The sequence below is a fragment of the Lytechinus pictus genome, chromosome 2, assembly GCF_037042905.1.
Source record: "Lytechinus pictus isolate F3 Inbred chromosome 2, Lp3.0, whole genome shotgun sequence".
Lineage (NCBI taxonomy): Eukaryota > Metazoa > Echinodermata > Echinoidea > Temnopleuroida > Toxopneustidae > Lytechinus > Lytechinus pictus.
The window spans coordinates 56,331,956-56,348,572 of NC_087246.1; the positions used below are offsets into that span (position 1 = coordinate 56,331,956).

Below are 16,617 nucleotides of genomic sequence, written 5' to 3' on the forward strand. Positions count from 1 at the left end.
CCCTTTTATAGCTTAGGTTCGTTTCTCAACACCATCATAACTAGGTCTAATTTCTTGACTAAATCGGAGATAGTGAGCTCCTTGTCCGCCGACTGCTTCACGAAGCCCTCTTTGCCAAGATTGGGGACAACAGCCTGACTACATATTTATGACATCTCCGAAGTCCGAGACTGTTATACCTTCTTTCTTAATGACGTATTGGCATCACGTGGGTATGACAGGTATAACTAAGACAGGCAAAAGTGCCTAAAAATTTGAAAATTATAATCTTAAGTAATCAATCATAGAGGTTGAAATTACATTGCAAAACAAGTGTAATAGATCATTCAATAGTTGTGATGCACAGAAACTATAAAAACCGTTGTTTAAATGCCACAAAATAATTCATTTTAAAATAGTAAAATAATTGAATCGATAAAGATTCTACCACTTCAGGCCATCCATAACTGGACTCATATTCGTTGTTTTCAGATCCTTATCAACATTTTGGTAAAATTGTATCTCTAATTTATGCATAGAATTTGTCAAATCTTGGGCCCATTGCATAAAACTTTTGCCATAAAAACCTCTGGCAGACAAAATGCCATTGAAAATTACACATTAAAAAACTCTTGGGGAAAAATTTGCCAGAGATTTTTATGGTAAAAATTTTATGCAACGGTCCCCTGATGTTTCGGTATCTAAAGAATTAATCAATTTATGTTACAATAATAATTTTGATGTTTGGATTTAAAGTCTTAAAAAACATACAATCATCATCAATCTACAAAGAAAACCATTACAGTTCACTTTCCTGGGGGTACCCATCTCAACATCCACATGTGATTTTTGAGTCATGAAATGAATTATTCATAATTTCATTTTCTAAGCAATTGAATGCTCCAGTCTTCATGTTTTAAGTATGATGTATATTTTGCTTATGCTAACATTTTGATTAGATGTATTTCCAAATTCATCACAATAATTGCAGTTTTATCATAAGTTTGCTTTTTGAAAATCATGCTATTTTGTATTTGTAAGCTACGTCTCGTCTGCTCTTTCTACCAATAGCATCAATATCAATTCAGGAATTCTAGCTAAGTAACGTTAGGAGTAGGAAACCTTTCGTGAAACGGATTTAGTAAGATTGGAACTAACTCTGTGGTTGGTGGATAAAGATATGACTAACTTGTCCAGGTGTTGAGAAATGAGCCCCAGCAAGTATCAATGTGCTGTGGTAAAAAAGGGAGAGAGAGAATGGCAAAACATATCTGACACGCAAACCAGTAACTTGTTACTAGCTTATCTTACTCTAGACCAAAGCTTCGGTCTCTGTTATTTTGGTTGTTCCGCTGAACTACGTTGGCTCCACTCACCAAATACATAGACCGAAGTTAAACCGTCGTCTGTACAGGGGCTCAATGGCCACCGCCAATTTCTTGTTTTTCTCCTCGATACCACGATATTTTCCACCAACAGTTCATACATATGCACCTATAGGTGAAAATGTATAAGTAACTAGTTTCTTACCCTAAATTCCCGCTTTGAAACTGGCAATCAGGGGATTAACTCTGGAAGTTGACACTTGCGAGTCAGACTAGTGGGCAGCCATCTTGGTAATTAATAATTCTAGACAGGAATAACCGTCGTTTCTGGGGATTTATTCAACAATTTCTGACATTTTACTGTAATCCCCATTCAGCGACGGTAGTGTGAGCCTGCATGTGTAATCACGTCACCCATTCGGAGGACGGGTTTTATCCAGATTTAAATTTTTGTAGATTCTAAATGACATTATATTATCTTGAACGAAGGCCCACTATTTTCGTTGGACTCTAATCTTTCTTTTGATACTATGTAAATACTATGTAAAATATCGAAAATATACGTTACCCAGGGTGCTACATAACTTTTTTGAAGCACTTGCCCAGTCGGGCAAGTAAATTTTCAAATAGTTGGAAAATACTTGCCCAAATATAGATTTCACTTGCCCGAAAAAATCCTTCAAAACAAAGTTTTATTGCTTCAAAACAAGTTTTATCCTTATGGTTTACAACTTTACATACCATACCATTGACGGCTTTAAAAATATATTTTTCAACATGACTACTGATGTACCTTGTAGTTGTATTTCTTTTTTTTTAATGATTTTTATCTTGAACATCATGACAAAATATATGGTCAATATGCTCTTTAATTGATTTCCTAATCTCATATATTTTCCATATATTTTGGAGGGGACTAGGACACACAATACAAAAAGGGAAAATCACTGAAAATAACCAGAGAAAAAAAAAAGAAATTAAGAGAGGAGAGAATGAAAGAAAAAAAAGAAGAAGAAAGACAGAAAGGAGGAAGAAATAAAGGAAGGAAGAAAGAAAAGGAAAAAAAAGAAATAAAGAGAGAGAGAATGGCTGCGGGGAAGAAAAAGATGGAAAGAAAGAAAGAAAAAATAGAAAAAAAAATGAGGGGAAGAGAAAGGAAGGAAAGAAAGGAACGAATAAAAAAGAAATAGAAAGAAAAGTTTAAATGAAAGAAAGGAAGAAAGAAAAGAGAAAAAGAAAAGGTAAAGGATTGATGAAAGGAAGGAAAAGGGAAAGAAAGAAAACAAGAGAAAGGAAAGAAGGAAGAAAGAAAAGGTATTATGATAGATGGAAGAAAGGGAAAAAAGAACGAAAGACAGAAATAAAGAAAATCAGAAAGAAAGAAGGAAAGAAAGGAAGGAAGGAGAAAGAAAGAATGAACACAAAAAGAAAGGAAGGAATGAAGGAAAGAAATAAAGAAAGAAAAGAAAGAATGAAAGTGATGAAGAAAGTAAGGAAGAAAAAAGACAGAAAGAAAAGGTAAAGAATGGATGGACGGAAGGAAGACAGTAAGAAAGAATGAAAGGAAGGGGAAAGAGAAGGAAGGATTAAAGAAAGAGGTAAATAAAGGTTGGATGGAAGGAAGAAAGAAAAAAAGATAGAAAGAAATGAATGACAAAAAGAAAGACGGCTATAGTAACAGAAAAAATGAACAAAAGAAGGAAATTTAAAGAAATAAAGAGAGATTCAAAAGAAGGAAATAATGAAAAGAAAAGAAGGAAAGATAGGCAGAAAGAAAGAAAATAGAGAGGAAGAAAGCTCAAACTATCCAGTCATAAATAAAGAAAATTTATAAATTTCCTTGGCTAAAAAAAAATTGTTACGAAAGAAACCATGTTTATCAACATACACACAAATGCATATGTGGGACTGTCAAACAATGTATTTCAGTGTGTGCGATACAGACGATCATTCGAAACCCGATCTTTTTGAAGCATAACAGAAGTGAAAATTTCTCCTTTTACTGCTTGCAAATGACAAAGCTACCCCAATTTTTAGGAAATATGGACATTACAAGAATTTTCATTGGTAAGAAATGTGAATTTTGACAGTTCTGTGGGAGATTTCTTCCAGAGAAAACTTCGTTCGTGCAGCACCGTACTCCGTAGAAACTGAACTACATGCATCGGTTGCGTGGACTAGGCGCTAGCTAGCTAGGTATGCTAGACTGCCATTGATTCTGTGTGTGTGTGTACGTCTCTGAGCTGTGTGTTTATTGCAGAAAATGGTGCAAATTTTGCAATTCGAATCATGACTTTTTTTAAAGAAGAAATTAATGATATTGCTTTTTTTGTCTCTTTCTTTTCTATATTTTGATGGTGAAATATGGGGAATCTTTCTACAATATAATTTCCATAGGAGAATTTTGCTTGCCCGATTCGGGCAATCAGTTTTTGTCTTTGCTTCAAAACACTTGCCCGACTCTAACTTTTACTTGCCCCGGGCAATCGGGCAAGCGCTTATGTCGCACCCTGCGTTACCGATGAGTTATTCCCCCGTTATTCCTTATTCTTTTTTTTTCTGCCAGAGAGGAAAAAATGGCAGCCGTGCGTTGTTGTCCTTTACGTTCAACGAGTTGTGCTTTTATCAAGGCTTTCCGATTAAATTTTCAATAGCCTGGCCAATCAATGTGATCAAGGCACATCTACAAGCGCAAAGCAGCGGCACAAATCGCGATATATAGCGACTGGTAAATACGTCTGTAAGGATGATGACGTCATCCAAGATGGCAACTTACGTTGACCAACGAAAGGATCGAAGATGACGATGTTTCGATCATCATTTGAAAGGAATGAGCGGTAACTGCGGTCTAAGGTACGATATTTCTGAATTTTAAACATTTTATCGTAAATATGGATGTGATTTCTTTTTCATAATGTGATATTTTATGTACAAAAAAACGATCGGAAAATCAGGTTTCCCCCGAATGTTAGAGTAAGTTAGATCTAACGTTACTGCTAATACGTTGTCTGTACGTACGGGCCTCCAAGCTCTTCAGTCTATGTATTGGTGAGTGAGCCAATGCAGTTCAGCGGAACAAACAAAATACAAAGACTGAAGCTTTTGGTCAAGAATAATTCATGAAAAAGTGGCCGACGAAAGTCAGACTCCGCCCCATGACCTTTACGTCACACATTACAGAAGGGGAAAAGAAAAGAGCAGTTAAAGAAACAAAAGAGGGGAAATAAAAAAGAAAAAGAAAAGTAAAACAAAAAAGAGAGAAAACGAAAGAGATAAAGGAAAAGGGAAAAAAATGTCTAGAATTTTAGTATTCATAAACCCGACTAGACCAAAAGCTTCGGTCTCTGTTATGTTGGTTGTTCAGCTGAACTCCGTTGGCTTCACTCACCAAATACAGAGACCGAAGTTCTAGCGCGATCTGTACAGGGGACTCAATGGCCATATGTTTATGTGTATTAAGTTCAGATAAAACAGGGCAGTGAAGTTGCGCGACAGCCGAGGTAAGTCACTCTTTTTGTTCCTTTTTACTTGATTTTCCCCGTTTTTTGGCAATTAATGCCAAGAGGGAATATTAATTTGCATTTCGGTCGCGTTAATTTTCAAAAGTTTGATTCATTAAAGACAAAAATTGAAGAGCCCCGACGGGGGGATTTTGCATTGTAAGTCCCCTAATGGTGGCTGCACGATAGCGAGCGGTCTGTGTATGAGGAGAAATTAAAAAAATGAAAAAATGTTAAAAAACTCCTCGAAACAGACGGCTGCCAGCTGTCTAAAACCCGACGTAAAAGAGATGATCTGATTGGCCAATGGTTTTGATACGCAGTTGACCCGGAAGTTCTTCCAAAGGCCAACGGCATATGTTTGTGTGTTATATCGACTTCGGATGAACGAGTGAACTAGGAGCTACACGACAGCCGAGGTAAGTCGCATTTTTTTTTCCTTTTAACTTTACTTTTTCCCTCTTTTTTGGCAATTAATGCCAAGAGGAAATATTAATTCGCATTTTGGTAGACTTATTTTCATATAGGGGGGGGGGGGGCCTATATTTATGAAATAAAGACAAAAATCGATGAGCCCCATCGGGGGGAATTTGCATTGTACCTCCCCTAATGGCGGCGACATGCTAGCGAGCCGTCTGTTTACGAGGAGAAATAAAAAAAATTTAAAAATGTTGAAAAACTCCTTGAAACAGACGGCCGCCAGCTGTCTAAATACTCTAAATAGTAAATGATCTAATCTTACTCAAGTCATGACATGTGGATTTTTATTCCTAACAGCAATACAGAATAATAAGAGCCATGAGCCCTATCAAATGATTTTGTGTGTGTGAAATATCAATAAAATTCAGTTACGGTGTCGGTAGTCCCATTTTTTGTGCGCAAATACATATTGACTATTGAGGTCTACGCTACGCGCATATAACTACAGTCCCACTCATCTATTATCATGTATTGATCGTGTGGAAGTTAGCATTATTGTATTGAATTATAAGGCGTATTCAACATCAATCTGTGAAAAAATTGTATCTATGTTTGAATTAAATCTTCCTCTGAAACTTACGACTCACCATCACATAAATACTTCTTGAAAATCCCCGAAAATAGTAGTACTAGACATGACGTACTTCGAGACAATTGGAAATCCCCTGCAAGCCAGTGTTGCCGATCTGTAAAATTGATATTCTGTAACACTCAATTTCTTCGAGTGAATTTGAAATTAACAATTGATGCTAGTAAATATTTCATTAGTGTTTAAACATTATTCATACTATTTTAAAATATATATTTTGCAATAAAATGTCATCTAGTTTCAAACTATAAATATAAATCTGGAAAAGTTTGGGAAATCCCCGAAGATGACATCATGCTTGGTGAATCCCCTAAAGTAAAAAATACTAGTAAGTGAAAAGAAAAGTCATCTAAAAGATGCAGTTTTGAGGCAGCACGTCTGAAAAACGACAAGAGTGAAACATTTGATAAAGCCACTTTAGTAAATAAAAAATAAAAAATGGATTTCTTGATTTTTAACAAGCAAATCAGAGAATACACTCGGGAATTCCTGTTAATTTGGTTGATACATAAATATACCAAGAAAATAATAATATAAATCGGTTACTTTCAATAACTGTTTAAATAGAATAGCGGATTAGTATGAGCAAGAAAGTCAGAAGAAAACATTATCCTCACGGCTCTTTTTTATTTTAAGTATGGATTCAGGTTTTGTCTTAGAGGAATTAATTTCCCCAGGCGGCTAAAATTCCATTATTCAGATATGGTAACAATATATAGTAGAATACAATAATTTCAAAATGTGATGCGGAAAATGAGGTTTAAGTTTATTAATGACTCCAAGATTTCTAAGTAGATTTCACATAAGTGATCAATGTGAACTTTCCATTATAATTTAAAATCAATAAAGATACCAAGAAATTTTGTTGATTCAATTTGTTCTAAAACATTACCATTCATATAAACAAGACTTGGCAATGTGTGTAATGAGTTGCTAAAAACCATATAATGTGTCTTTTTTTATTTAGGGATAATTCATTAGCTTGTTTCCAACCACACACAGAGCATAATTCAAGATTTAGTCTTTCAAGAATAAGCTCGTGTCATCTGCGAAAAGAAGAAATGATAATAAATAGAATGAGTTATGGAAATCGTTGATGTATAAAATAAATAGCGATGGACCCAAAAGGGAACCCTGTAGCACGCCATATACAATGTGCTGTATTTCAGAATTGGAGTTATTAATGGCTACAAATTGAGTTCTGTTTATAAGGTAACTTTTGAACCACTCCAAGGCCTTTCCACGAATTCCATAATGAGTAAGTTTGTATAAATTAAGTATTTCATGGTTGATTGTGTCAAAGGCCTTGGAGAAGTCCAGAAAAATACCAGTAACATGAGATTTACGGGGGGGCTGCCGCCTTAAGATTGATTTACAAACATCTCATAATGTCTAAAGCGTGATCTATTCTATTTCAGTACTTCGCATAGGCCTTAGACGTAAAAACCAAACATTCTAATTATAATCATGAACAAATGCATGCAGCCAGCTGAAATTGACCCGAAAAGTGATAGTTTAGTATAGACAGCATGCGTATTTCGTTCAACAAAATAATAAAAACTCGAAGCGTGAGCAGAAATGTATTTTGGTAGACCCTTTGACATAAAAACTGGAAATTTCAATCTCTTTTTAATCCTCTTGAACACGATATGCAGTGCCTCATTAAATATCCATTGTGAGTGTGAAGCCAGTGCAGAATTTTCATTTGTAGATAATAATATTGTCCTCAAAGTTATATTTTCCAATTTTTCCCCTCACCTTATTTTATCAATTTTTCTTCCTGCTTCGATCTTTCTTCTCCTACTCTCATTTCTTCCCTCTTTTCTTCTCCTCCGCTCCCCCATTTTAGCGCCGTCATAATCGGAGAGCCTGGGTCGCGGTCACTTCGGCCCCCTGCATGGATGCGCCCATGCAATACGCGGGAGAAAGGGGTAAGCGAGTGTAATGAAACATTCCATTATCCTTGAAAAAAATACAACAATAAAACATCCATCAAACACCCTCGGACATAGATAAATCAGATATCATCATTAGGTCCATGTTTTTTAAGTTCTCTGTGTTTGTAGACAAATTTTATTAATTGATATTTACCTTTATTTCTATCCTGGTTCCCCAGAAAGAATATCTTGCCAATTAAAGGGGAAGTTAACCCTGACGAAAAGTTTGTTGTAAAAATACCAGAAAAAAATAATTTTGAAAATATATTGATGAAGGTTTCTGGAAAATCCATTAAAAGATTAAGAAAGTTATTTGAATTCAATTCAAGTTCGGTTTTCGCCATCATAACGAGCAGGTGCCCCATATGGTAATGATACAAATTCATAAATTAACATTTTTAATGGTTCGTGATGACTCTTCTTTCAGGAGCGGATGTGAAATGATTTGTTTGTTGATATTTACTACAGGTACAATAAATCCAATTTTCAACTTCGGTTTTGAGAAAATGGCATTACACTGATATTTTTAATTCACGATACATTGGAAGCTGATCGCATATGACCTTAAAATAAAAATAAACTAAAATTCTATAACTTTATAAATCTTTGATGGATTTTCTTCGGATATTCACTGGTTTTTTTTTTTGCTGTTTTTACGATAAACTCCTTGTCAAGGTGACCTTCCCCTTTAACAAAATTATTTCAAAATTTAAACATCTCGCACACATTTCCCACATTGATTTAAAAAAAAATCATAAGTAAAGAAATTATGCTCTTTATGTTTCTTATTCCTTTTCACAAAATGAGCATTATTGGTCGAGACAAGGCAATTGTCTTACAGTCTAAAAATGCAATTACCTTATATATTATATGAAAGACCATAATCCATTCTAATTCTTTGACAAACCAAGTGGTTTTAAATCTATGTATGTACTAACACAGTGTCATAATTATCATTGAGTGTTACATTGAAACTCTATACCACACTATCTTCCAATACACAGTGATAAATAATATTGATGGTAAGAATGTACTCTATTTATAAGCCTGGTACATAAAAAAACATTGTTTAAGCCTGTCATTCTAACAAGAAGTTGTTTAGACTTTTTTTGGTAATTATTTAAACTTTTTAAACAACTTGTTTTAAAAAATTTGAAAAGATGTTTAAAAAGTTTAAACAAGCAATAGTTGTTAGAGCGGAAGTCTTAAAATGTGCTTAAAATTTTGAACACTGTTTTTATAGGTTACACTTCGTAATTCCGAAGGTTCGGAATTCCGAAGGTTCGTAATTCCGAAACACGTAAATTGCCTATACCTCGATGATCGTTAATCCGAAAACGAAAAAGGGTTCGTTAATCCGAACATTTGCGGCGTAATTCCGAAGGTTCGTTAATCCGAAAACGAAATGAGATTCGTAATTCCGAAGGTTCGTTAGTCCGAAAACGAAATGAGGTTCTTAATTCTGAAGGTTCGTTAATCCGAAAACGAAATGAGGTTCGCAATTCCGAAGGTTCGTTAGTCTGAAAACGGAATATGAGGTTCGTAATTCGAAGGTTCGTTAGTCCGAAAACAAAATAAGGTTCGTTAATCCGAAAATTAAATAAGGTTCGTATATCCGAAAATGAAATTAATTCATTTTGGTAACAAGAACGGTGTTGATATCAGGATATTATACAATAATAGTAATAACGAACGATGATACATGAGTGTGTTGTGGCCAAAGCATGTATTGCATTAAGAATAGGCGCCCGGATCAAACATTAATTTCGATTTTATTTGAGCAATTATTGCTGCCTATATAAGCAAATGGTTTAAGGATGCAGGGGATTAAATGTGTTGGTCGCATGCGAGTAACCTCCAGATAATAGGATTTGTATTGGAGGGGATGTCATTTTTAATAAGAGCTTCTGCTGGTAATAAAAATAAAAATGATACTAATGATGATCATAATAATCCAAACGATGATCATAATAAAAATGGTAATAAAGAATATATATTTTAATAAAATCTTATTGTTCGTTACGCCTAATGTTAAAAATGTTGATCCTTTTTTCATAATTACAAAAAAATGCTCGGAATGTTGACTTTTTTATGTGAGGCGTTGTGGCCCAGTGGAATAGTCTTCTGACAATGAAACAGAGGGTCGTAGATTCGAATCCCAGCCATGGCGAAATTTCCTTCAGCAAGAAATTTATCCACACTGTGCTGCACTCAACTCAGGTGAGGTGAATGGGTACCCGGTAGGAAGAAATTCATTAAATGCCTTCCTTTGGGTGCCTAGGCAGCCCAGCTAAAGCCGGGGTAATAATAAAAGCAGGGCCCGCTGGGAGAACAGTTTTCAGAACTGAAGTGGCTTCCGTTGGTAAATAATACCAATATTATTATTATTGTTATTATCATTTCTTATTAGGCCTACGTGAAATTTCCAAAAGTTTGAGCTCGTGATTCGTTCGCAATATCTCACAAGGATGCCCTTTTAACAGTAATTAGGTCCATAATTGACCAAAAAAGCGACTTTTACAATTTCAGATTTGCTAGCGAAAAATAAAACCTAAATATATATCTTATCAATCAGAAATAAATTAAAAAAACTTTGCTCAACTTAATTACCACAATACACACAACTTCTTTACACAGATGATAATCTCATGGTGAAAATATCCGTTTGCACCAAAATGCCCGTTTTGGCATATAAGTGCTCCTTTTTTTGGCTTTGCCCCCCCCCCCCCCCAGGAAAATACGTTCCGCCGCCCCTGGTTGAAACATGTATCGACTTCATGGCTAACTGCAAAATTCCTTAACATGTTCCTTTAGATCAGGTCAGAGCTTATATTTAAAATTTCTGCTCACGCTTCTTGCTCGCAGTTGTTATCTTGTTACATATAGGCTTCTTGTTTTGAAGATCACTAACATATTGCCCATCATATTTTTTAAAAAATTATAGCTCGCGCTTCGCGCTCGCATTATTTAAAAAAGGCTTATGATATTATTATATATTTACTTTATTTCATAACAATAAAGCTAATTATTGACTGTTAGGACTACCCTTTCAAAGAAACAATGCCATTTTAAGAGTAATTGACCCCCAAAACGAGTTTTACAACTTCAGCTTTGAAGATTTTTCCAAACCGCTCGCTCATTATACTCTCTCGCGAAAAATAAAGCCTAAATATACATCTTTCCATAATCAGAAGTCACTTCAAAAAGGCTTTTCTCTAATTAATTACTATAAAACACAAAATGACTTCACGCAGATGAAAATATCACCAAAGTGCCCATTTTGACGTACGAGTTTCATTTTTGGCTTTGCCCCATAAACGAAAATTCGTTCGACCGCCCTTGCCTTCCCAATTATTCCCATCCTCATAACAATTGAACAGCAACGGTGTTTCTCCCCCCCACCACCACCACACTTGCCTTCCCTCTGCTTTCCCTGTTTTTATTTTTCGGATTAACGAACCTTCGGAATAAGGAACCTTATTTCGTTTTTGGATTAACGAACCTTCGGAATAACGAATCTTATTTCGTTTTCGGATTAACGAACAATCGGAACAACGAACCTTATTTTGTTTTCGGATAAACGAACCTTCGGAACAACGAACCACATTTCGTTTTCGGATTATCGAACCTTCGGAACAACGAACCCTTTTTCGCTTTCGGATTAACGAACCTTCGGAATAACGAAGCTTTGGAATTACGAATGTATACGCCGTTTTTACAGTGTAGGCCTATCGCACAAATCTCCACCCAAATGTTTAGCGACAAAATTCAAGAAAGTGTTTCCATTTTATATCTTCATCTTTATTTAAAAGATTTTGCATCCACATAATTCGCTACGTTTTTCCTGCACAGGAAAATATCTTTAACCCCCTCCGCCTGTTTATTGTATTCCTATTGATTTTGTTTTTCTTGCCTTTCCATATGAAATCAAAAGTTAATTCATCCATTGATTCATAAACCCATAAGAACGGGAGAGATTTTCGATAAAGAAAAGTATATAAAATGTGCACTTCAAATAGTTGAATCTTTCCCATGAGTGGTATTCCCCTTGCATGGGTGTCGATCGGTATTCACAAATATTCTTGTGGATGGGGATCTCTCAATATTACCCCCACTAAAATCACAAGTTAGGACATTTGGGAGTGGTTGATATGCATGGTGTTCTAGGAAATTCCTTCATTGTTGCAGTGTACTGTATTTATATATATATTTTTTAAATTCATTTTGTGTTACAAGTAAACCCAGTGGCGTACCGTGGGTCATGGCATTGGGGGGCACCAGCAACAATTTTGAGTCATTTAGTGAGCGCGCGAAGCGCGCTCAGTTGCCAGGTATACTGACCTAATAGACACACTTTAAGGACAGTGCCATATATTAAACAGATATGTATCTCACTGATGAAATAATGCATGCGCGAAGCGCGAGCTTAAAATCTTTTATATTCGGACGTAAAAAGGGACATTATAATCAACTTTTTGTAATCATAATATGTATCTGTCTCGCTAAACAATGCGAGCGCGAAGCGCGAGCTAAATTTTTTTATATATTGACCCCAAACAGGGAGATTTTAAGGACTATGTTTAAGGAATCCACTACATATCCCACCACAGTCATCTAATGCGAGTGCTAAGCGCTTGCTGATTTTGTTAGAATTACACATGAAGCACTTGAAGTCATTATAATCATGATTATTAACATACGCATCTCAATAATCAAATATTGCGAGCGCGAAGCGCGAGTTGAAAATCTAGGAAATTCCGACCTGAAAAGGGGCATTCTAAAGCTTGTTTGTAGGAATTCACTAAGACCATACGTATTTCATTAACCAAATGATGCGAGCGCGAAGCGCGACCTGAACATTTTTTTGATATTGAGATCAGAAAAAGGGACATTTTAAGGACTGATTCTAGGAATTCATGGAGAGCAGACATATCTCACCAATCCACTAATGCGAACATAAGCACGGACAGGAAATGTTTTATATTAAGACCTTAAAATGTGGCAATCACTTTAAGTAGTCATGAAAAGAAGCATACTATTGCACATAAAATAATAATTTGAAGTGCGAGGAAGTATATTGAAAACAGGAGGCTTTAGTACCACAGGATTATTTATCTCGTTACAGTTAAACAGACAATGTGAGCACCAGGAACAATGAAGACATGCGCCCTAATCAAATTATTTTTCATAAAGTTATGAAAAATGCGTCTTATGTAATATAACAGAATTATAGTATAATGTAACATCATAATGAACAATAATTTCTTCTTTCCCATTACATTTCCCTTCCTCTCTCCCTCTTTTTCTCCTTTTCCTCGTTTTTTTTGGTCAGCCGATTGGGGGGGGGGGGCATGTGCCCCCCATGCCCCCCGTAGTTACCCCACTGAGTGAGCCTATTCTAAACTCATACGAAAGAAAAAATGACAAAAATTGTCTGGACCATGTACAAAGTGATCTGTTTATTGAGCATGATGTATACAACTTCTCTCTTAAATCTAACCCGACTGGTAATATCTTGTTTTTTTCTTAATGCATGATGATAAAATGCAGATTCGGACAAATTAAGACTAGCACAAATGACAAACTGTGTGGCTTCTCGTGCGCCATCGGGCTTACCGTCATTCCTTAGACGATTTTAACCCTGGATTTTAACATGTTTTAAATGCTTTATAAGTGCATGAAACAAAAACAAACATAAAAACAATCAAAACTCAACTGTCATGTTATGATATTTCTCCAACATCTTCTTGAATCATCAGTGTGTAATATCAGCTAATATATGTGTTAAAATTAAATTAACATACCGCATGAGTGTGCTCATGTAGAATGCAAAACTGTCATCCCTTTCCAAACTCAAAAAAGATTTATTTTTGCCAAAATAAGAAAAAATCAACCAAGTTTAGTTATTCAAGTCCATAACAATAACATGGAAAAAAAAAAACCTCCGATGTTCATATCCGAAGATACGCGTTAGAGAGTAATGAATGATTAGTCTTTCTGAAACCATTAATTGATTTCACTTATTAAAAAATTGTAAAAATATTATCATATTATATTGAGCTCACTGAACCTCAATATTTTCATGAGAGGTATCTGATGGGGTCACATGATAAAATGTTTAATATTCAAAAGGGTTGTAGATTAAATGGGACAAACACCATGCACTTGGATGTGGGGAGGGGTAAATCTGAGAAAAGGTATTTGTACTTTTTCAAGATCTACCCCTATAGGATTTACGTCCATGGGGGTTTCCCTGTTTATCTTGCCACCCTTTTCCACCCGTTTATTTTTCCACCCTTTTGAATTAATTGATTTCTTAAAATTAATTTATTCACCACTGGTGGGATGGAACACCCTATCAACAAAGGTTGTTTTTCGTCGGGGTCCTTTTATGTCATGTGTTAAAAAATATCATATACCGGTACATAAACATTTCATTTTTTTCATCTTGAACCTCCACCCATCTGTTTAAAAGTCCTGGAAAAGAATGTTTTTATTCAATAACAATATACACAAATTGCGAGGGAAACAAACTGATTGATGGCATACTATAATCATCACTATAATCATCATTATCAAACTTTTCATTTTTTCATCATTATTATTACAATTTTCTACCCTAAATTATTGGGGGGGAATGATAATACTATGGCCATCCCCCCACTTGAAATATTGGGGGGATATATCCCCCATCCCCCCGTGATCGATACCCATGTCCCCTTGCCTTCCAAAACTTCAAGGGTTGATTTTGCTTATATTATAAAAATTTCTTTGTCATTTGGATCTTTCTTATATTAACAATTAAGGGTGAAAAAAATCTTTTAAAAAATCAACTACTTCGCCGAAGGAGAAATCATAATCCAAATACTGACATGAACCTAACTTTAGTATTTTAGTTTTGTGGTATAGTCCCGTAAGTTTGCCAAAGCAAATAGCATACTTTAAAGTCTATCAACTGATTTTACATTGCGAGCAAAAACTGTCATTTCTGCATAAAGCTCTTAATTAGTTTCCTTATCTCCAAATTCAATTCCTTTTATCAATGGGCCATTATTTCCATACACAAGATAAAAGAAGGTAAGGACTTAGGGGCCCGGTCTCCTTGTCTTACCCCCCCCCCCCTTTATTCTGAAATAACCAGTGGTCAGTGGACCTTCCTTCATTTAAAGGGGAATCCAACCCAAATAAAAACTTGTTTTTAGAAGAGAAAGAAAAATCAGACAAGTTGATAGGTGAAAGTTTGAACAATATCGGACAAACAGTAAGAAAGTTATGAATTCTTAAAAGTTGTAAGTATTGGTATATCGCTATATAGGCCTACACATGGATACTTTGAGTTGGCCCCGGGAGTTGGCTGCATATACGATAGTGATGTAAGGCAAGGACTACTCTTCCATGTACTCCAATATTATTCAAAATTTTTACTTCAAATTAGAATTTTCTTTCATGAGGGCATAAAACAATATACTACCTGGGTTATATTTAGATTACTGCCCCAGGAAAATTGAGAAAACCATAAATCCCTGTCAATTACTAAATAAGTACATGGTCTACGTTGTCATTGCCACTTGTCATAATTTACTGACCCAGTTGCCAATTTGAAATCTACATCATCTTATATAGGGATCTCGATTTTAAAGCAGCCACAACTTTCTTATTGCTTGTCCGATTTCTTTCAAACTTTCACCATTCTGTTTTATTTAGTTTTCTCGACCAATGCTGGATTTCCCTTTAAACCCAACTTAAAGTGTTAGTAGTGTCAATATAAAACTTGGACCCATCTCTGAAAAGATGTACAAAAGCTATAAAAACTGTCAGAACCCTTTTTTTTTAAAATGATGTGATGGCTAGTCAAAGCCTTTCTCAAGGTATATAGCAAAAAAACCCGGGAATATTATAACGGGATGTATGAAAAATAATATCAGGGGCGGCGGAGCAAAGTTGAAAGGGGGTCACAGGGAAAAATTGCATATTTTCTTTCGAAATAAACGGAACTATAAAAACGAAGAAAAATTAGACTTATCAGCCGACTTATCTACAGTGGCGTAATAAGCCATAAATTTTGAGGGGGCTAGATTGGTCGCATCCAGTAAAATTTATAAGAAGTTGCAAGCGAGCGAAGTGAGCGAGCAAAAATGTTGACATTTTTACAACAAAAACTAAAGGCACTACGTAGGATTAGGCCTATTCTTACAACTTCCTTCCATATACATGTACAGTAACATATAAAATGAGAATATTGTTTTCTTGTTTCAAAGGGGCGCTCGTTAACACATAACAAGGGTCCAAGGGACACAGAACACATTCGTAAGGGGCACATTTCTTGGGTAAAGGGGGCACTGATTCGAGAAAGGGCAATTACAAGAAGGCAAGGGGCACTTGCTGACACATGAACGCGGGTCCTTCTCAGTGAAAGGGGTACAGTACGTTCGTGTGGGACAATTTTCTTCCATAAAAAGGGCACTTTTCTTGTGTAAAAGGCCACCTTTTTTGGTGCTTCAAAAAGTGGGGGGCATTGTATCCCCCCCCCCCTCAGAATCGTCGCCTTTGGTCTATATACTAATCAAAGACGTTTATTAGACCGAAACCTGCGAATGGACTCGCCAATTTTGTTACTTTATTTTTCATTTTTTAAACAAGTGCACACCTGTAGTTACCAATAACGCATATAGCTTTTCCATTTCCATTAATTTGAATGCAGGATAAGATAAATTAAGGAGCATTGCAGATTAATTGCTCACGGGCATAGATGCCGCGGCCGGGGATCAAACCCCGGACTTACGTGTATAGCCAGGTGCCTTAGACCG

At 35.6% G+C, this 16,617-nt stretch overlaps 1 protein-coding gene across 1 annotated transcript in view; it reads right to left on the bottom strand.

Annotated features, from left to right (window-relative positions):
• Nucleotides 1–5,980, bottom strand: part of LOC129277355 (uncharacterized) — a 47,276-nt gene extending 41,296 nt beyond the window's left edge. Inside the window, exon 1 of the mRNA XM_064095224.1 lies at nucleotides 5,872–5,980. The gene's annotated coding sequence lies outside the window, so the exon portion shown is untranslated. The remainder of the gene's footprint in view (nucleotides 1–5,871) is intronic.
• Nucleotides 5,981–16,617: the final 10,637 nt, after the last annotated feature.